Here is a 19,305-nt window from a genome sequence, read left to right as displayed (position 1 = left end):
ACATATTTAAAAAAGTTAACGGCATCAAATAAATATTTAGGGACGGAGGGAGGAGTTTTTTTTTTGAAGGGTGAGAATTTTTCTGACAAAATTGATAGAACTAAAAGTTCAAACTATTTTACTATACATAATACAAAAGGGTGCTTCCCTTATCAACATGCTCGATAAGTGTACCAAAAGGCAAGACTATAGTGGGTTCTATCGTTTTAATATGGACAAATAATTAGGGTCAAAACTACTTATGATAATCACGTATGATTTCATTTAACGATCTATGATGGATTATCTAGGACTAGTAAATAGTAATATGGCAGTGCGTCATAGCATTACAAGACTAGGTGTGAGTCTAGTCTAAGGCGTTGTTTAGTTGGGGAAAATTTTTAGGTTTGGTTATCACATCGGATATACGGACACACATTTGAAATATTAAACGTAGTCTAATAACAAAACAAATACAGATTCCGCCAGAAAACTGCGAGACGAATTTATTAAGTTTAATTAATCCGTCGTTAGCAAATGTTTATTGTAGCACCACATTATCAAAACATGGTACAATTAGGCTTAAAAGATTCGTCTCGTAATTTACACGCAATCTGTGTAATTGGTTTTTTTACCTACATTTAATATTTAATGTATGTGTCTAAACATTCGATGTAACAACATGAAAATTTTTGTTTTTAACTGAACAGGGCCTAAAGCACACGATTTTTTTTTTAAAAAATATATTTCTGTTTTTCTCTATGGCACCAGGAAGAGCACAGGGAGAGGACGGATAACTCTGCTTTTGTTGTTAGCAGTGCATTGCTATGGACCCATAACATTAGGAGCCTATTTGAATCGCAGGAATGAGAAAACGTAGAAATAGGAAAAACGTAGGATTTTGATATGAATGTAAGTGTAAAACAGAGGATTACAAAACACAGGAAAACACAGGAATGATCGTTTGATTGGACCGCAGGAAAAACGTAGGAATTAGAAGAGAGAGAAAGACTAGAATAAAAGTTTCCATGAGGTTCTACCTCATATTAGAATTGCTCCAAAACTTGTATGGCATTAGACATTCCATAGAAATTTCATAGGATTCCATAAAATCCATTCCTTTGATTCAAAGGACTATATAAAAAAAATTTCTATAGGAATAAAATCCTCTAAAATTACTATGAATTTCCTTTGAATCAAAGGGGGCTGGAAATGGGCTAGGCGTGCATCTAGTCTAAAGCACACGATTCTTTGTAACCAACTGTTTTCTTTTTCCGTTTTTCTCCATGGTTCAGGGGAGAACGGAGGGAAAGGACGGATAACTTCGCTTTCATTGTTAAGTTATACCGTAGTAATGTTGTGTTTTTTTTGCCACTTATAATAGCAAGAAGATAGGTCAATTTGGATGCAGGGGTGGAGACAAGTATAGTGCAATTAGGACTTGAGTCTTAGGCTTGACTCCTTAATCCCTTGTAAAATCTTTTTAAAAGTTTATGGAATGTTTAAAGATTCAACAAATTGTATTGCACTGTAAGCGACTGAACTGTGTGGATGCATGGCACTGTAAGCGACTGAACTGCTCATTGGGTCACCTTAATTACCAGCCTCGTTATTGTTGTTTATATATAATCCCTGGTCTACAACAACCTGTTAGTTTTGATCTACTCCCTATTTTAACGTATGACGCTGTTAACTTTTTGACCAACGTTTGATCATTTTTTATTCAAAATTTTTGTGCAAATATAATATTTTTTTATGACGAATCAAGTCACAATAAAATAAATGAAAATTATATAAATTTTTTGAATAAGACGAATGATCAAACGTTAAAAAAAAGTCAACGACGTCATATATTAAAATATGGAGGGAGTAGAATATATGTCATCTTTCATCATTACTAAATATATGTAACTCCTTTCAGAAGGGGGTAAATGCTGATGGTGAGGTGATAAAAGCTATCATCGCCAACTCTATGAGAAAAGAATAATTTGGGATCACAAGACCATCAACCAATCTCACCATCGACTCTTTACTTATTTAAAAAAACGTATAGACCAAAAGGCTCAGATGCCAATTAAAATTATATATAATACATAAAACAGATGTTAATAATAGATTAATGATAATTTTCTTTAGTTACAATTTTGTTGCAACGTGTGAACAATATTTAGTATATAAAACACACAATAGGTCAAACCTCGTAACAAGTTGCTACTATCGTGTTAATTACAACAGCTCCAGTTTCACCTCTTCAGCTAGAGTATAGCCGAGTATAGCCAAACAGTTTTAGCTACATTTAAAATGGGAGTAGGCTGGGTGAAGTTCTATTACAAAATGAACTAGAGAAATAGAGCTGACTACTCCATAACTTTACTCCAGACCTAATTCCTGGAGCTAAATTTAGGAGTTGGAGTCCACCAAACAGGCCCGAGATGAAATCCATCGTTGAAATTGCAGCAGTGAATGGCCGATCGATTAGGTTGGTTGCTCGTTCGACCGGCATTGGTGTAATGGAGGCCTGAGAGCAAGCATCCTGTACGGATATTTCCATAGCCGTACAAGCACCATCTTCCTTCAATCGCACAGTAACATAAAAACACAAATGACACGATATTGATATAAATTGGCGGGGTTGTTGGTCCTCCATCCACTAGAATCCAAATTATTTAAGACTAGATTTAAACACATGGGAAAAGTTCTATAAGGTTCTTGAAATTTATTGAGCATTTCTTCGACTTGATCAAGCTGAGTGAACCAAAGAAAATCAATACATGTAGTGTTTCAAACTGATCAAGATGAAGATTATGTTGACATACGTAAAACGAGAAAGCTATTAGTATATTATTAATTAAGTTTTAATTATGACAAAATTGACAAATGAATATATTTAATATTTTAATGCAACTTCTATATAGAACGTTTCCGCACGAAACAAATCGTTTAATAGTTTGAAAAACGTGCTAACATAAACCGAGATAAAATCTTAATCTTAATCTTAATCATTGTTGCTTTCGAGCGTAAATTAAGAGTATACGAGATGTTTTAGTGTTTTACTATTGCATGTCAAAATTCCGATCAAACTCTCTAACAACGAACGTTTGTATAAATTTTTATGCGGGATTTATGAAAAGGTAAATTTTGCTACAGGACATCGCAACTTTATGGTTTTAGCTGTAGGACACCGCACGAATTCACTTTTGAGGGAATACACTATCTAATCGTAGTTATTTGCCAGCGGACACCGCACCCATTAAAATAGTGTATTTGTACTGATGAGACAATATAGGACCCAAATTTTTACACGAAGTGATCAAATTACCCCTCCTTTCTTTTTCTTTTCCTCTTCCCGTTTCTCTCTTCTTCCTTATCTCTTCCTCTGTCTCCCTCCACGGCGTCTCACAGGTGAAGCGCCGCCCACGGCTCAAGATGACGGGCGCGGGGTGAGAGAGTCCCAACCGGCGGCGGCCGTGGTCGTCGGGCGAGCCTCCTGCTAGGTGCGCCGCGTCAGACGCCACCGTGAGACGGCTGTCACTAGCCAAGCTGTCGCCACCGTTGTTCGCCGCGGAAGCAGCCGCCATGGCGACATGCGCGCGAGGAGGACTCCAGCTCGGCAGCTCCATTGCCATTGTTCAGCTCAGTCCGTTTGATCTCGTCAAAGCCTCAAAAATAACTCCTCTGCAAAAATCAAAAGGATACATGCATGTGTGCACAGGGGCGAAGCCAGGATTTGAGATTAGGGGGGTGTGGGGTGAAGATAAACCATGAGACCGAATAAATAGTCCTTTAAGAATAGTCACCGTCAATAACAAGCAATGCGTAAATTAGTCCTTTAAGAAAAACTTGAATTTTAGCTCTTTAATAATATCATTGGAAATTTAAAACTAGTCTTTATTGCTAAATTCTTTTAATGTAAACTATTAAATAATCTCACAAATAAGTATCATCTATTTTACTTTGAAAAAGATGAGAAATCACAAACTAATTTTGTAGATCATGTTTCTTGCTAATATTTTTAGACTTGCTAACTAATTAAACTGATAATACTTTCAAGCTACACAAAATAAACTAGATAAATACTTATCTTAGCTAACTTAATATAGAGTAAAAACATGAGGGTGTAGTGGTGGTAGTGTTTGGATAGGGGGTGTTGGCACCCTTTGGCACCCCCCTTACCTTCGCCACTGTGTGTGCATTCCGAAATGGTTAGCTAGCTTTGCGCGCGATCTTGAATTATCTGGTGCTTACGGCCGTATGTTGGAGTCGTCAGGCGAAGGGGGAGCATCGGCGTCTGGTGATCTGACAACGCAGAGCTTGTGTAGCGCCCGACAGTGCGCACTGTAGGGAAAGAAGGCGATGTCGGTGCAGCGACAAGCAGCGATCTGGAAGACAAGCAGTCGCAGCAGCGACGTTAGAAGGGGAAATAGGGAAGAAGAGAAAGAGTTAGGGGTATTTTTGACCTTTCATGCTCTTTATCTCTCTTATTCAACCAGAAATTAATATTTCAATGCGTACGGTGTCTATCAATAAATAACCACGTTTAGGGAGTATTTTCCCCAAAAAGTGAGTTCGAACGATGTCCTACAAGCTACAGCTAAAACCATAAAGTTGGGATATCCTATAGCAAAATTTACCTTATGAAAATAGTACTACATATGTATAGATGTGACTCAAGAGTCGTTTTCATTTAATCCTAATTTCACTAGGTTTAAGTGTTTAACACCATAGTACAATATAAAATATAAAATAGCGGCATAGTGTCATTCTAAAATCATGATGAAAGGCTACTATACTTAGTAATAATTACTAATTGTGTCATATGACGCAATATAAGAGCTACTCCCACCGTCAAAAAAAACCCAATTCTGGGTTTGAACCTGGACACACTTAGGATTGGGTTTGTTTTTGACGAAGGGTAGATCGAAGCATAGTGGCAAGTGTCCCGAACACTGACGTTGATTTCAACTACCACTGGTGGAGAAACCATCTTTGGTCGATCGGCCAAAATCCACAATAGTCCCGGTTCCACTAAAAACCGGGACTAAAGATGATCTTTAGTCCCGGTTGGTGGCTACAGCGGGTATGGTTGGTGTTACCAACCGGGACTAAAGATCCTAACTTTAGTCTCGGTTGGTGTTATCAACCGGGACTAAAGATCTAGAAGATTTTTAGTCCCGGTTGGTAATACCAACCGGAACTAAAATTCAACGCTTAATATATAATCCCTCTTCCCTATCCTCTCCTCCACAACCGCCTCGCACTTATTCTCTTGTTAGAGGCTCAGATCGATCTCCCTCTCCTCCTCCCCTCCTCCCTCTCAGATCGATCTCCCTCTCCTCCTCCCCCTCCGCCTCCTCCCCTTCCTCCTCCCATCCCCGGCCCTCTCCTCCCCGTCCTCCCTTCCCATCCGCTCAGATCGATCTCCCTCTCCTCCTCCCTTCCTCCCTCTCAGATCGATCTCCCTCCTCCTCCCCTCCGCCTCCTCCCCTTCCCCTCCCATCCCCGGCCCTCTCCTCCCCCTCCTCCCTTCCCACGCAGCAGGCGGCCGGCTGGGCCGCGCACGGGCCCAGTGGCAAGCGGCGGCAGGCGGCAGCCGCTGCCGGCGTCTTTTTTTTTTTACAATTTGTGATTCACTAAGATGTATAATTTTGTGATTTGTTGTCACGCCCGGAATTTTTATCCAAAATTCCAAACGCTTACATGTGCGCGAACCCTCGTCCAGGAATCAGCCGAGGCACACAATAACAAATTGATAATAGAGTACAATTATTACTCTAATTAATAAGCGAATAAAATGTCATTACAGAGGTAGATAGTTCCTCTCAATCAATAAAGATCTAAGCAGCGGAAAATAAGATAAACGGCGCAGACGATTCCACTCCACAGGCAGCTTGACCAGGGCTACACCTAATCCTCCACACCATCAGCATCACTGTAGAACTCCTCCTCTGATGAATGATTGCAAGGTGAGTATATGACATACTCAGCAAGCCACGCAGCAAATATGCAAGTGTACAGGATAACAAAGGATGGCATAGTAGGGTTTCATTTGCATAAACAGCATTTAATAAACATTTCAGAATTTAGTGAAACAGTTGAGTAATAATTAAACAATATTAATCCAACGCTATACAACATACCCTGTTGCATAGGCCCAACCATTCTGAACAACCAATCCCGGCTGCACAGTTCTATCTCCAAACCAGGAATATTCCATTCCAAACCAGGAGCTAATCAAATTATTACCAGTCATAGTATCTTTTATTCTGATGAGAGGTGTGAGACTAATCACGAAAGACATTGTTAGACCCGCCCATAACCGCGGGCACGGCTATTCGAATAGTTTTACTCTGACCAGAGGTGTACCACTGTACCCACAAGACACAGCCCCACGACATGTCACCATGCGCCTTGATACCACCACGGTACCTCAGAAAGGAGCTGTGACAGTACCCCTCGCACAACACAATCCACCACAGTGCACCGTTCCTGGATCATAATCACCCCCTTATAAACAAGGCATGGACTCCCCAGCGACCCCCGTGGGCTTATCTCCGCCACTTCTCAGTCTGGTGCCCCGCAATGAACTATGCTATACAAAAGGTAAAGCCGTTGCCCACGCTGGCTTGTGGTTGGCACGGTTAATGTTTCACAACCGAAACTCGTGAACCGGTCCTTAATTGTCATGAGCACGACCATCAAAACCATGTGCTCACAACCCACCATTATCAGGTTTTAGTTGGCAAATTAATTAATTTACCAATCATGATTAACCATCATGAGTCATCATTAAGCCATCATTAAATAATAGTGAGTCATAAGTTATCCCAATAGTGTGCTAAAGTTTCTAAGCATGGCTAAGCAATCACATCTAATATCTAGCTGAACCAATATAAAGCTCAACTAGTCAATTTATAAGAACCCAAGGTATCAAGGAATAAAGTAATCAAGAACAAAAGGGCTATAACAAACAATAGGTTAATTCCACCCAATGACATTCGAAAATAAATGCAATAGTTGAATAGAAACAATAGCTTTAAATGGGATCAACATGCTCAAAGGGGTTGTTTGGGATCTGTGTGACTTGCCTTGCTGGCCTTGGAACTCTTCAAGTTCTTCTCCTGCGATAACGGACTCTCCGGAAACGTCGGAATCTAAACAGAAAAGAGCAAAACACCAAAACAGCACATAAACAAGCATGAACAGTACATGTGGATATTTTTAACATGTAGATCTCAATTTTAGAAAAATTTAGAGACTTGAACCAACTAAATCCGAGCTAAGATGAATTAGTTATGAATTTTTAAAGATTAAATCGGATTAAAACACTTATATGGATTTTAATTGAATTATGACGCAATAATGAATTATTTTTGAAAAGGAAAAGAGGATTTATTGCGTCAGCGGCTAGGGTTTGCGGTGGACCGGGTGCACGGCGACGGTTCACGAGAACGGACGGCCGAGATCGATCCATCCAAAACGAACGGCCGAGATCGACCGGTCCACGGCCAGACCACAGCGGTCGGCACCGATGGCGTCAGCGGTGACGTCACCTCCGGCGGCGACCGAACCGCGCGAGCTCGCCGGCGAACGACGGCGCGGCGGCGCGAACGGAGAGCACCTACGGGTAGCGGACGGCACGGCGAACTCACCGGTGACCAAAGAAACGGCGGAAGAACAACGGTCGGCGACAGCGGCGAAGAAGAAGCGGCGGCGACCTCCGGCTTGACGACGGCGACGATGTTCCGGCGGTCGACAGCGACGGCGGAGGGGCGGACGAGGACGGCGACGCGACGGCGACCACGACGGCGGCCTTCCCGAGCGACGGCGACGACTGGAGCGACGACGGCGCACGGCTGGAGCGGCGGCGGCGACGGCGGCGCTAAGCTACACGGTGCTAGAGCTCTACCGGCGACGAGAGGCGAAGGCGAGGGTGGCGACGGGTAGCGGAGACACCGGGGATCCTTTTAAAGGGGCAAGGAGGCGGCGGCGAAGGCCCACGGCGACCGGCGACACGAAGGAAAGGTTAGGGTTCGGGAGAGAGAGACGAATCCGATTCGAGATCGAATCCTCCGCTTTCCAAACGATTTTAGCCGAAGTTCCAAAAGGGAAAAGGTAGAGGAGATCGAGAAGATCATTTCCCCTCTATTGATTTCACCGGAAACGGAAAGGGGCGGCTGGATTTGGAAGGAGACGACGGCGGCGCGGCGCTAGGGTTTCGGGCGGCGGCGGCGCGAGGAAGACGACGAGTCTGACAGGTGGGCCCCACCTGTCAGCGGGCGGACGCGCGCGCGCGAGCGACGGCTGCGGCTGCGGACTGGGCCGACTTGGGCCGGGGAGAGAGAGAAAAGGTTTTGGGCCGACTTTCGGCCCAAAGCCAAAAGAGACTTTTTGAAACTTTTTCCAATTTAAATTATTCATGAAATGCAATTCCATTTATTAAAAATACTTCCTTAGCTCAAATAAATCCCAGAAAAATCTAGGAATTATAGAATTAAGCAAAGTATTTAATAAAATTTTATCTGGCCCCATTTTATATTGGAATTTATTATTTAAAATTAGATCTTCTCTTCTAGGCTTTTAAAATCAATTCTAATAATTCCAATTAAACAACAATTTATATATTTGAAATTTTTAGGGTGTGACATTTGTTGCATGGATCTGAGATGTATAATCTGTGATGTATTTGGTTTGTGTGTAATTTTTTTAAAGATTTGTGATGTATTTGATTTGTTTGTATAAGTAACTTAAGATTTGTGATGTGAATGTTTTGGGATTTTACTTTGATTTGAGGTTTGATTTGGGGATATGTATCCCACTTGATTTGGGAGAAAATACAGGGATTAAACTCTGGCTAAAAAACAATGAAAAAAAGAGACCTAACGGGACTACCGCTACCCTTTCTTTAGGACTAAAGACCTTATCTTTAGTCCCGGTTATTTCAACCGGGACTAAAGATGGACATGTTTAGCCCCGGTTGAAAAACCGGGACTAAAGGGGGTTACCAACTGGGAGTATAAATGGTTTCTTCACCAGTGTACTAGTAGTACACATACATGTGTTTTGAGGAAAAAATAATCACAATTTTCTTAATAGATTTAATGGGTCAACTGTTTCTCCTACATGTACACATATATGGTGGGAGGGATTTTGAATGTCGAGAGAGGAGGCAGCGCGAGTGGGGCTGGCCTCCTTCTGTTTAAACTTCCTACTGATTTCATTATTTCTTCAATAAAATTTGAAGAGGTTAATATCATTGGTTTCTTTACCAAATAATTTGGACTATTTCAAGTTTTGCTACTTCTTTAAGGATTTGTTTGGTTGAAGGATATAACATTTAAGTGTGCGTTTGGTTTATGGACAAGAGTGGATAGGGCGGCTAAGATCGAGATGAAGATGCTAGATAAACTCATCCCAAAAAAATGGCCAGAGAAGCGTAGATCACCTTTGTTAATCATGATCATTAGTGATTGATTATGATAATTAATACATTTTATTGTTGATTGTTTTAAGATAATACCATGTCTTACCCAGTTGTTTGGATTATATTAAAATACAACAAAACAACAAAGTTTGTAACCAATTAGAAACTGAAGAGAGAAGTGGTTCATTCATCCTGCAAATATGCATGAGAATTTCTTACCGAAACTTAACAAACCAAAAATTTGGATGAGGAGCAACATTCTGAAAGATGAGGGCATTGCGTTGTTTCCAAATATGCCAACATGCAATGGAGAAAATCTCCATAAAACCCTTTTTTCTAAAACGGATTTTCTCCAAAACAATCATCTGAAAGAATTCTAGATTAGAACTCCAAGAGAGACCTTTCTTCCTCCAGCAAGCAAAACTGAAAGAATAAGAGAAGAACATATGTTCTCTGCTTTCTCTTACTCCTAAAGAGTAGAGAGCACAAGTTAAATCAGCATCTTCTCGAGCACAATTTCTTCTGTCAAGTATGTCCCTTGTGTTGAGTATCACAAAAGAGAAGCCACATGAACACCTTAATTTTATTCACACATTTCATCTTCCAAATCCAGGCAAACGGCCTTGGAGGAGAAAGGCCAATGAAATTATGTCCATAAAATTTCTAGGAAGAATATCTATGACTGTTCCAAATGAAGGACCAATTATCACCTATGCCATTGGTTAGAACCAGATTTTGCAACTCTGCTTGCAAATTCAGAAAGTCATCATATAATTGAGTGGTGAGGGGCAATTGAAAACAATCTTCAAACTCTCTTTCAGTAAAACTTTTGACAGAAGCAATTCTATGTATACCCTAATTATAAAGACTTTCATACTGCTGGCATCTGATCTTTCCATTCCACATATCTTCCCCAAAAGTGATAGATTTTCCATTAACATCAGTACATTGAGCTATTGCTCTATATATATCTGCTAAGTTGATGACATCCCTCCACCAAAAAGAACCCTTATTAGAGACTATATGTGGTACTTTAGAACTGTAGTATGAGTCCCAAATTAACTCACCCAAGGAAGATCTTCAGAGGAATAGAATTTGTGAAGGTGCTTGAGTAATAGAGCCATATTCTAAATATGTAGGTTAATAATCCCTAGGCCACCCCTTTTATTTGGCATACAAACCTTGTCCCATGCCACTAAAAATTTTCTCCTCAGAACCTCTCCACAGGCAATGCCTTCTAGCAGAGTCAATTGCTAGAATTGCAGTCTTTGGCATTTGCGGAGAACACATATAGTAAGTAGGTATTGCAAACAGAACAAAATTTATAAGAGTTAACCTTCCCATATGGTAGGAAAAATAGAACTAGTTGTCAATCTCCTCTCAATTCTATCCACCAAAGGAGCAAAGTCTACAACTTTTGGTCTGGTAGTTCCCATTGATAAACCAAGGTAAGTAAAAGGAAGGGTCCCCAGTTTGCAACCAAATAAACCAGACAAGCTTTCAACTTTCTGTTCATCCATATTCAATGGATAGATGTTTGATTTGTGAAAATTAATTTTAAGGCCTGTGGATTGAGCAAAGGTATTAAGAAGAGCCTTGAGACAGAAAAACTCCTTTTGATCAGCTTTCATAAGTATAATAGCATCATCTGCATACTGAATCATTGGAAAATCACTTTCATCATCAGGCCGAATAGGTTTAGAAATTAAACCCAACTGGCAGGCTCTATTAAGGATTGCTTGTAATAGCTCAACCCCCAAAACAAACAATAGAGGGGATAAAGGATCGCCTTGTCTTACCCTTCTTTTGCATTTAAAAGACATACCAGGAACTCTATTTAAAAGGACTGAAGTACACGTTGAGTTAAAAATCATGTCAACCCAACTTAACCATTTAGCAGGGAAACCCATATGCCTCATTATCATTAAGATTGCTTCATGTTCAATGGAGTCAAAAGCTTTCTCAAAATCAAGCTTTATAATTACAATTTCCCTATTTGATTGTTGACATTGGTGAATGTATTCAAAAGCCCATGCTAGACAATCTTGTATTGTTCTTCCTTTAATAAAACTATATTGATTTTGATGAATCAATTTGGTGATCACCCCTTGTAGTCTATCAACGAATGCCTTAGTTAGCAACTTCAGACTTATGTTCATTAAGGAGATAGGTCTAAAATCATTAGCTGTTTCCAGATTTGTCTTCTTTGGCACCAAAGTAATAAATGAAGAATTTAGAGGCTGAATATCTATGCAACCCGCATGAAAATGAGCAATAAGTCTGTAAAAATCTTGAACAATAATGGGCCAACATTTCTTCAAGAAATATCCATTAAAACCATCGGGTCCTAAAGCCTTGTCTATAGATATTCTTTTGACCAGATCATCTATCTCCTGGGAAGAAAAAGGATCTACCAAATAGGACAAATCTGTTGTTCTAGTGAAGAAATTAACTAGATTGAAAGCCATGCTCATACCCAAAGGGGTTCCCATTCTATTCTTGCAAGATAGATAGAAGAGGTCAGTTTTGTCCTAGTGGGAGATCAGACTATTACCCATCCCAGCAGAAAAATGAGAAATGGTATTAAACCTATATCTTTCAGTAGCCATAGCATGAAAAAAATATGTGTTTTCCTCCCCCAGAACCATCCATATGTTTGTGCATCTTTTTTTTCCAATATTTTCTTCTATGACCAAACAATTTGAGAATATGTTTTTTTTAACAATTTCTCTGAAAGCCCACTCATGGAGAACCAGAGATATGCATTCTTCTATTAAGTCCAAGAAGTGAAGGACCTTATTGCTATTATTTATTAGAGCATTTAGCCTTGATAAATTTTTACTCCATGTAGTCAAAGCTTTCCTAAATTGCTTTAATTTGAAGGAGATACATTTTGCTGGATCTTCAAAACCAGGGTCTATCAGCCATACAGATACAACTTTCTCAAAAAAAAAACCATCAAAATCTACCTAGAAATTCTCAAAACGAGAGATGTTACTCTTAGGGATCTTAGTCTGAATCTTTATCACATAGGGAACGTGACCTGAAATCACTCTAGGAAGAGGGACCACAACTGTATTTGGATATGAAAGAGTCCAGGAAGTTGAACTGAAAAACCAATCAAGCTGCTCCAAAAGAGGATTTTGTTGCATATTACTCCAAGTGAAGGATCTACCTTTTAAAGGTAGTTCAACCAAACCAAGAGTGCTAATGATATCATTGAAGATGAGAATATCATTCATATTAGCACCTGGCTTATTTCTATTTGCAGTAGATCTATAAAAATTAAAATCACCTAAAAACAACCTAGTCTCATCTTGATCTAACTGAATTTTTTTAACCAGTTTACAAACTCATCTCTTTCTTGTCCACTGCAGGGACCATAAACATAGGTTAAAAACCAAATCTCCTTATTGTGCCTTGAAACAAACTTTATAGATATAGCATGATTAATGAAAGACTACAAAGTTCCCATAAAAAACTTGTTGTTCCATGCAACTAGGATGCCACTAGATGCCCCTCTCAAAGGAACAAAGAGAAAATCGTCAAATTTTTTTGGCATAACCTTCCTCATGTATTCTTTATCTATAAGTTTTCTTTTTTGTTTCTTGCAAACATATCACTTGACAATTGCTATCATCAACAGCCTGTCTAAGAGCATCCCATTTTTCAGCCGAATTCATACTACGAATATTCCAACAAAGAACATTCCAATCATGACAATTTGAGCTAGTCATTTAAACAGATAAAAATAGCATAGGGGGTCTCAGAACAAGCAAAGCTAATCTGACAAGTTTGGCACAATTGCAACCATAAGTTTGCATTACAAAGAGTCTGGAAACAGGACCAAGTTGCATCATAGCCGACACAGACATAAAAGACAGCCACCAAAAGCACAACCAAAAAGAACTGCCCCCACATGTGCATAGGATCATTCAGCATCTTCTGTAGGACTTGGAAGTTCTTTCAGCTTCTCCCCCTGAAGCTTTGATTCAGCCACATCCTCAAGATGAAGGCCGCACATCTCCACTCCCATCTTTTGTAAGAGAGAAATAGAGCAATCAGATGGCGATGAATCAGTATAGGAACCATTATCATCCATAGAGAAATCAAGATGAAAATTAGAATCATGTAAAATACCCTCTGAAGACAATTTTGCAATACCTGCTAATTCCTTTAACTTCCTTGCAGATTTCCCCCTAGGTTTCCCAAACCCCATTCTTGGGTCAAGTTGGAGACAACCTTGTGCATAAGCCCTTAGCCTAGAACTTTGCCTTCTTTCAGGGTCACACAAAATTGTTTTACCATCTCTTTTCTTAATGGGAGCTTTAGGGGGTAGAGCAGCAACTGCAAAGGAGTTGATGGCTCCACATGTTCCTCCAGCTGAGAAAAGGTGCAAGCTTCCTGGGAATCAACAAAACGTACCAAGTCCAGGCTTTTCTATCCAGCAACATCAGGGAGGGATTCAAAGATATCAGCAACATCCACATCAGAGGGAGGCATAACAGACAACGGCACAGGCATAGGTAAATCATCAGGGCCTTTAAATTGGACCACAGCCCATTCAGAGGCCTCACCGGCCCACATGCAGACGTTTAAAAGGTGGCAGCTGATCAGCAGAAGCTTTTCTTTTGGATAAAACAAGCTGAGTAAAAGGGGCCAAAGAAGTTAAAGGCTATGGAATGCTGACATTGTTACACTTTTTGGCCAGTTGCTCAAGCAACTCTTTCCTCAACCAAAACTCCTGTAATCTACCAAAAGTTCCCTCAGAAATAAAGAATTGAGGCTCCTCAGCAAACATAATGATGTAACCATGGCTACTATGGATACAACCGTTGCTCACATCATGGATGAACAAGATGATATCAAGATCAAGTTCTCCAACTGCTGGAATCTGATTCGGCCACCTGCTACACTGCTGACTTCAAACGGCCGCCGAATCTGTATACGACATCCGTTTTCGGCTCGTGAGTACTTGATGGAAAGCTCTCAGAGTCGTCTTCCGATAGATCTAACCTCATTGCGAAATTCCATCTCAGTGAGCCGCAATTGAAGAAACAAAGTGTTGCGTCACCTGTAATGGGCCTATGGGCTTGTAACTTCGTTTGGGACCCCAGCCCAAGTGGGGCCCATGTGGGGTGCGCCCTAACCAGGTGGAGGACGACCTAGGGTCCTCCCATCTTCATAAATAGCTTGCTACCCCTTCAGGGTTTCTTGGATTTTGTTTAGATTAAAGTTTAGCTTTGCTACTTTGCCGTGTAATCCCGTGATCGGTTAGATCGCCGGTTTACTCGTTACGAAACCCCAACTTATCATTCGTACTCAATTTCTATTCACAATTCAGATTGCTTTTATCTTGTTCTTGCTTGTTTCTTCGATTTGCTTGTAGGAATAAGGTTGGTTTGCACCGGCAAGATCAACAATCCACGGAGAGGTGTATCGATCGCTAAGGCGCAACACAACAACGTCTTGTATGGCTGTAGTCGAGTCGTCAACGTTTCTCCAAAATCGTAGTTATCATCAACTCATCGAAAGATCGGGCCAACAACAGCCTTGAGTGTCAAGTGGGACTCAGCATTCATTATGTGGTATCAGAGCTTTCGTTGCTCGGTGAGTTTTTATCTACCCATAACAAATTGTATCATTTACCTAGCCATATTGTGCAATTGCATTGTTCTTTTCAGCTTTTGCTTTGTTGAGTTTGCGTTGCATCGTCGAGTCGTGTTGCTGGTCCTAGCGTTTAGTTCATTTAGAGTTTCGAGTTCTGGTCACGTTTTGTACCACTGTCGTTGTCATCGTCGTGTGCTTGTTGTCATCGGGATCTATGAAAACGAAATCGCCTTGCTGCCAGGGTTCTATTTTTGTAGTTTTCATAAGTTTTATCGGTCGGTTTTGGAGTTGTTGAGTTGCCGAGTTGGCCGTGTTTGTGTTTCGGTCGTGCTTGTGTTCATGCACGAGGGGAGGAAGGAGGATTACCAAATCTGTTTTTGGAAGTATGTCAAGATTGATCAGGAAGGAAATAGTAGATTGGATCGATTAAAAATAAGTTTCTGTTTTTATCCTACACAAGTCCGGCCTTCCATATCACAAAGCCACCAAACCTCTCTCTCCGGGAGTCCTGTGAGTCCGACTCCTTCCCCTCACTGGTTCCTCCTGTTCTGAGTTGTGTCAAACACCTTGGTGAATTTTTGTTTTGGTGTCGGTTTCAAGATCCGTTTGGAAAAACGGAACAGGCATAATTTGAGCATTCCATTTTTATATAATTTTAATTTTAGGTTTGGACTTTTACATTTGAGTCCCTATAATTTTTGTATTTACATTTGAGTCCCTATAATCTTACATTAAGGTCCTTGAGTCGGTTTTTTGTTAAAAAATCAAAAAAAAGTGAGAAAAAGGCAGAAAGGTGCATACAAAAGAAAAAAAAGCTGCACCAAAAAATAAGAAAGAAAAATAAAAGAAAGAAAGAAAAAAAGAAAGAAAGAAAGAAAGAAGAAGAAGAAGAAGAAAAGAAATGAGTTGTTTTTGAGACCGCCTTCATATATCAGAGTTGTGAGTTGTTTCTCGTGGTATCGTTTATGTCTAGGCTCGCGTCTCTAGTACGTTCTAGCCTAGGATCAGCACGGTACTTGACTTTGAACGATCATTCAACTTTGCATTCTCTGGATTGAGCATTTGCTATTCCTTTGCTACATATTTAAGCCTACCCAGAGCTCCACAGATTTGATTGCAACCGTACAGCAAGTGTTTGCTAAGGCATCGATACATCCAAACTCTATTGGGGTGCTTGGTTGAGTCTGTATACGTCACCATTCCGCTTGCTTTGGTAAGAACTTGTAAGAGCTTGGTGAAAAGTTTGAGTGTGTGTGATATTTTAGCTACCACTACCTAGTAGTTGATAGGAGCGTGCATATTCTTGTGTATGTTTCTTATTTGCTACTAACCATGGCAGGATTTTGCGAGGGGAAATGAGATGGTCAGGCCCAACATCGACTTCTTCACCATCAACAAGATATAGCGACTTCTTCACGCATTGCATATGAGGTACATGATAGTGATCTTGCAAGGGTAGAATCTAATTTGCCAGTTTTTTATGGTAAGTATGATTCCGCCGCTTATGTTAATTGGGAGCTAGCAATAGACAAACAATTTGATGAGTATGATTTCTCTAATGCTCAAATGATTAATGCTGCTAGTAAAAAGTGTACCGGTTCTGCATCTTTTTGGTGGTATACTTTTGGTAATAAGCTTGAAACTTGGGATGAACGCAAAACAATGATGAGGAAAAATTTTGTGTTTTCATATTATAAACATACTCTCCTTTAGAAATTAGAACATCTAAAACAAGGTGACACAACCGTGCGGGAGTACTTTTGTAACTTTAAAATTTGTATCACTTATAGTGGTTTAAAAGAAAGCAATGAGAACACAATGACTAGATTTTTTAGAGGGCTTAATTCCGATATTCAGGCGGGGCTTATTAACGTGACATATAATCATATAGGCCACTTGTTCATGCTTGCTTGTAGTGTTGAGAGCAATATTTTAAAGAACCCAAGGGAGAAACAAGCTATGCTTGTGCCTCCTATATCTGACATTTTGCAGGGAGCTCAGAACATTCACCATGAGGAGAAGAGGAATATGATCGAGATGCCATCTCTATCGATCACGAAGGAAGAAGAGAAGACTGATGCACTTACATTATCTGAAGAGGGCATAAAAGGTAAATTAAATGGTGCTGATATTACTCAAGGTGAGTGTGCTTCTGATGAGTCACATTTGTCCACTATTATTGCTAATCACACTACTTCGAGTTTCTCTAGTTTTGATTGGATGAAACAGGTTATTTTGGATGGACTATGTGAAGAGCACCATATGGAAAAACCGAGGACGGTTTTCCGTGAAGAAGGGGAGGATGATGTGACCATGGCTACTAGGGATACAACTGTTGCTCACATCATGGATGAACAAGATGATATCAAGATCAAATCCTCTAAGTGCTGGAATCCGATTTGGCCACCTGCTACACTGCTGACTTCAAATGGCCGCCGAATCTGTATGAGACATCCGTTTTCGGCTCGTGAGTACTTGATGGAAAGCTCTCGAAGTCGTCTTTCCAATAGATCCAACATCATTGCGAAATTCCATCTCAGTGAGCCACAATTGAAGAAACAAGGTGTTGCGTCACCTGTAATGGGCCTATGGGCTTGTAACTTCGTTTGGGACCCCGGCCCAAGTGGGGCCCATGTGGGGTGTGCCCCAACCAGGTGGAGGACGACCTAGGGTCCTGCCATCTTCATAAATAGCTTGCTACCCCTTCATGGTTTCTTAGGTTTTGTTTAGATTAAAGTTTAGCTTTGCTACTTTGCCGTGTAATCCCGTGATCGGTTAGATCGCCGGTTTACTCGTTACGGAACCCCAACTTATCATTTGTACTCAATTTCTATTTGCAATTCAGATTGCTTTTATCTTGTTCTTGCTTGTTTCTTCGATTTGCTTGCAGGAATAAGGTTGGTCTACACCGGCAAGATCAATAACCCACGGAGAGGTGTATCGATCGCTAAGGCGCAACACAACAATGTCTTGTACGGTTGTAGTCGGGTCGTCAACATTTCTCCCAAATCGTAGTTATCATCAACTCACCGAAAATCGGGCCAACAACAGCCTTGAATGTCAAGTGGGACTCAGGTAATAATCTGTCTTTCCTCGATAGCAGGCTCAACTTCCTAAACAACAGGAACCAACTGCAATACACCATTAAGATCAGAGTTTGAGCTAACACCAGAATTTCCTGTTGCCTGTTGATTATCATGCTGCTCCCAGTTTCCCAAGTTATCATGATTAGCCTCATCAACATGATCATTATAATCAAAAGGAGCATTTGGCTGATTATTATTAGGTGTCTGAACACCCAAAGGACCAACTGGTGGCAAATCTTCATAAGGTGGCTGAGCATCAACAAATTCATTATTTAGCACAAAAACACCAAAAGCCCAAGATTCACCTTGACCACCATGCTGGTTGATTTCCTTTATTACAATTCTTCTAGGGACCATATCAACATCATCAAAATAAGCCTGAAGTATAACCCTTCCTGGGATTACATCTCCCTCTTGCCAGTAATCTAGTCTACCAAAAAGACTAACAACTCTAGAGATGTAATACTAAGTATGGAAATCAAGGGGAAATCCTAGGAACATTACCCACCCCACCATATTAGCATGAGCAGCACGCCAATTCAAGCCCCTATCATGATTTGTAAACCTCACCACATTGACACCATTGTAATGAAAGCCAAAAGCTTGAACCAGATAATCTCTAATCAAAGTTGATCTGACCGCAAACAGACTAATCGCCAATGGAAGAGGGGAACAATGAGTAACAGCAATACCTAGTTCAGCTTGAAGATAGTTCCTAATTTGTAGACGCTGGACATCCAACTCATCTTCATGTACCGTTGGTTCAATTTAAGCAAGGAAATAGGACTCGTGCTGCCGCTGCGGGGGGAGGAAATGTCAAATCTGCTCTCTAGATTTTGAGGGGAGTACCCTCATGAATGTGTTGACCCGGCTCCACAAATCGCCCAGGATTAATGTTAATGTTGGCCATGAAAGTGGATTGAACAGGGTGAGGAAGAACAGGTTGGATTGCAGATGAGGTTTTCTCACCCTTTTCGGTGATGTGACGAAGAGTCAGGGTTAGGTTTAGCCTTAACTATCCATGATTTCTTCTCTCTGCTTTTACGGCCAAACAGTTTTGGGCCACATGTCCATAACCAAAGCAAGCCCGACATCTAATAGAAGAGGAACACCTACTTGAAGAATGGCCTTGCCCAAGACACCGACTACAATTCAGAACTTCTTACCGATCAGACACCCGATTGGCGGTAATTTTGGATCGAGAAATTT

The 19,305-nt window shown here is 40.6% G+C and overlaps 1 pseudogene; it reads right to left on the bottom strand.

The window, feature by feature from the left end:
• Positions 1–18,123: 18,123 nt before the first annotated feature.
• On the bottom strand, positions 18,124–19,006 carry LOC127755677 (uncharacterized; annotated as a pseudogene).
• Positions 19,007–19,305: the final 299 nt, after the last annotated feature.

This window comes from Oryza glaberrima, chromosome 11 (assembly GCF_000147395.1).
Source record: "Oryza glaberrima chromosome 11, OglaRS2, whole genome shotgun sequence".
Classification (NCBI taxonomy): Eukaryota; Viridiplantae; Streptophyta; class Magnoliopsida; order Poales; family Poaceae; genus Oryza; species Oryza glaberrima.
Note: the sequence above shows the minus strand (reverse complement) of the source record. Positions and strands in the feature narration are given on the sequence as shown.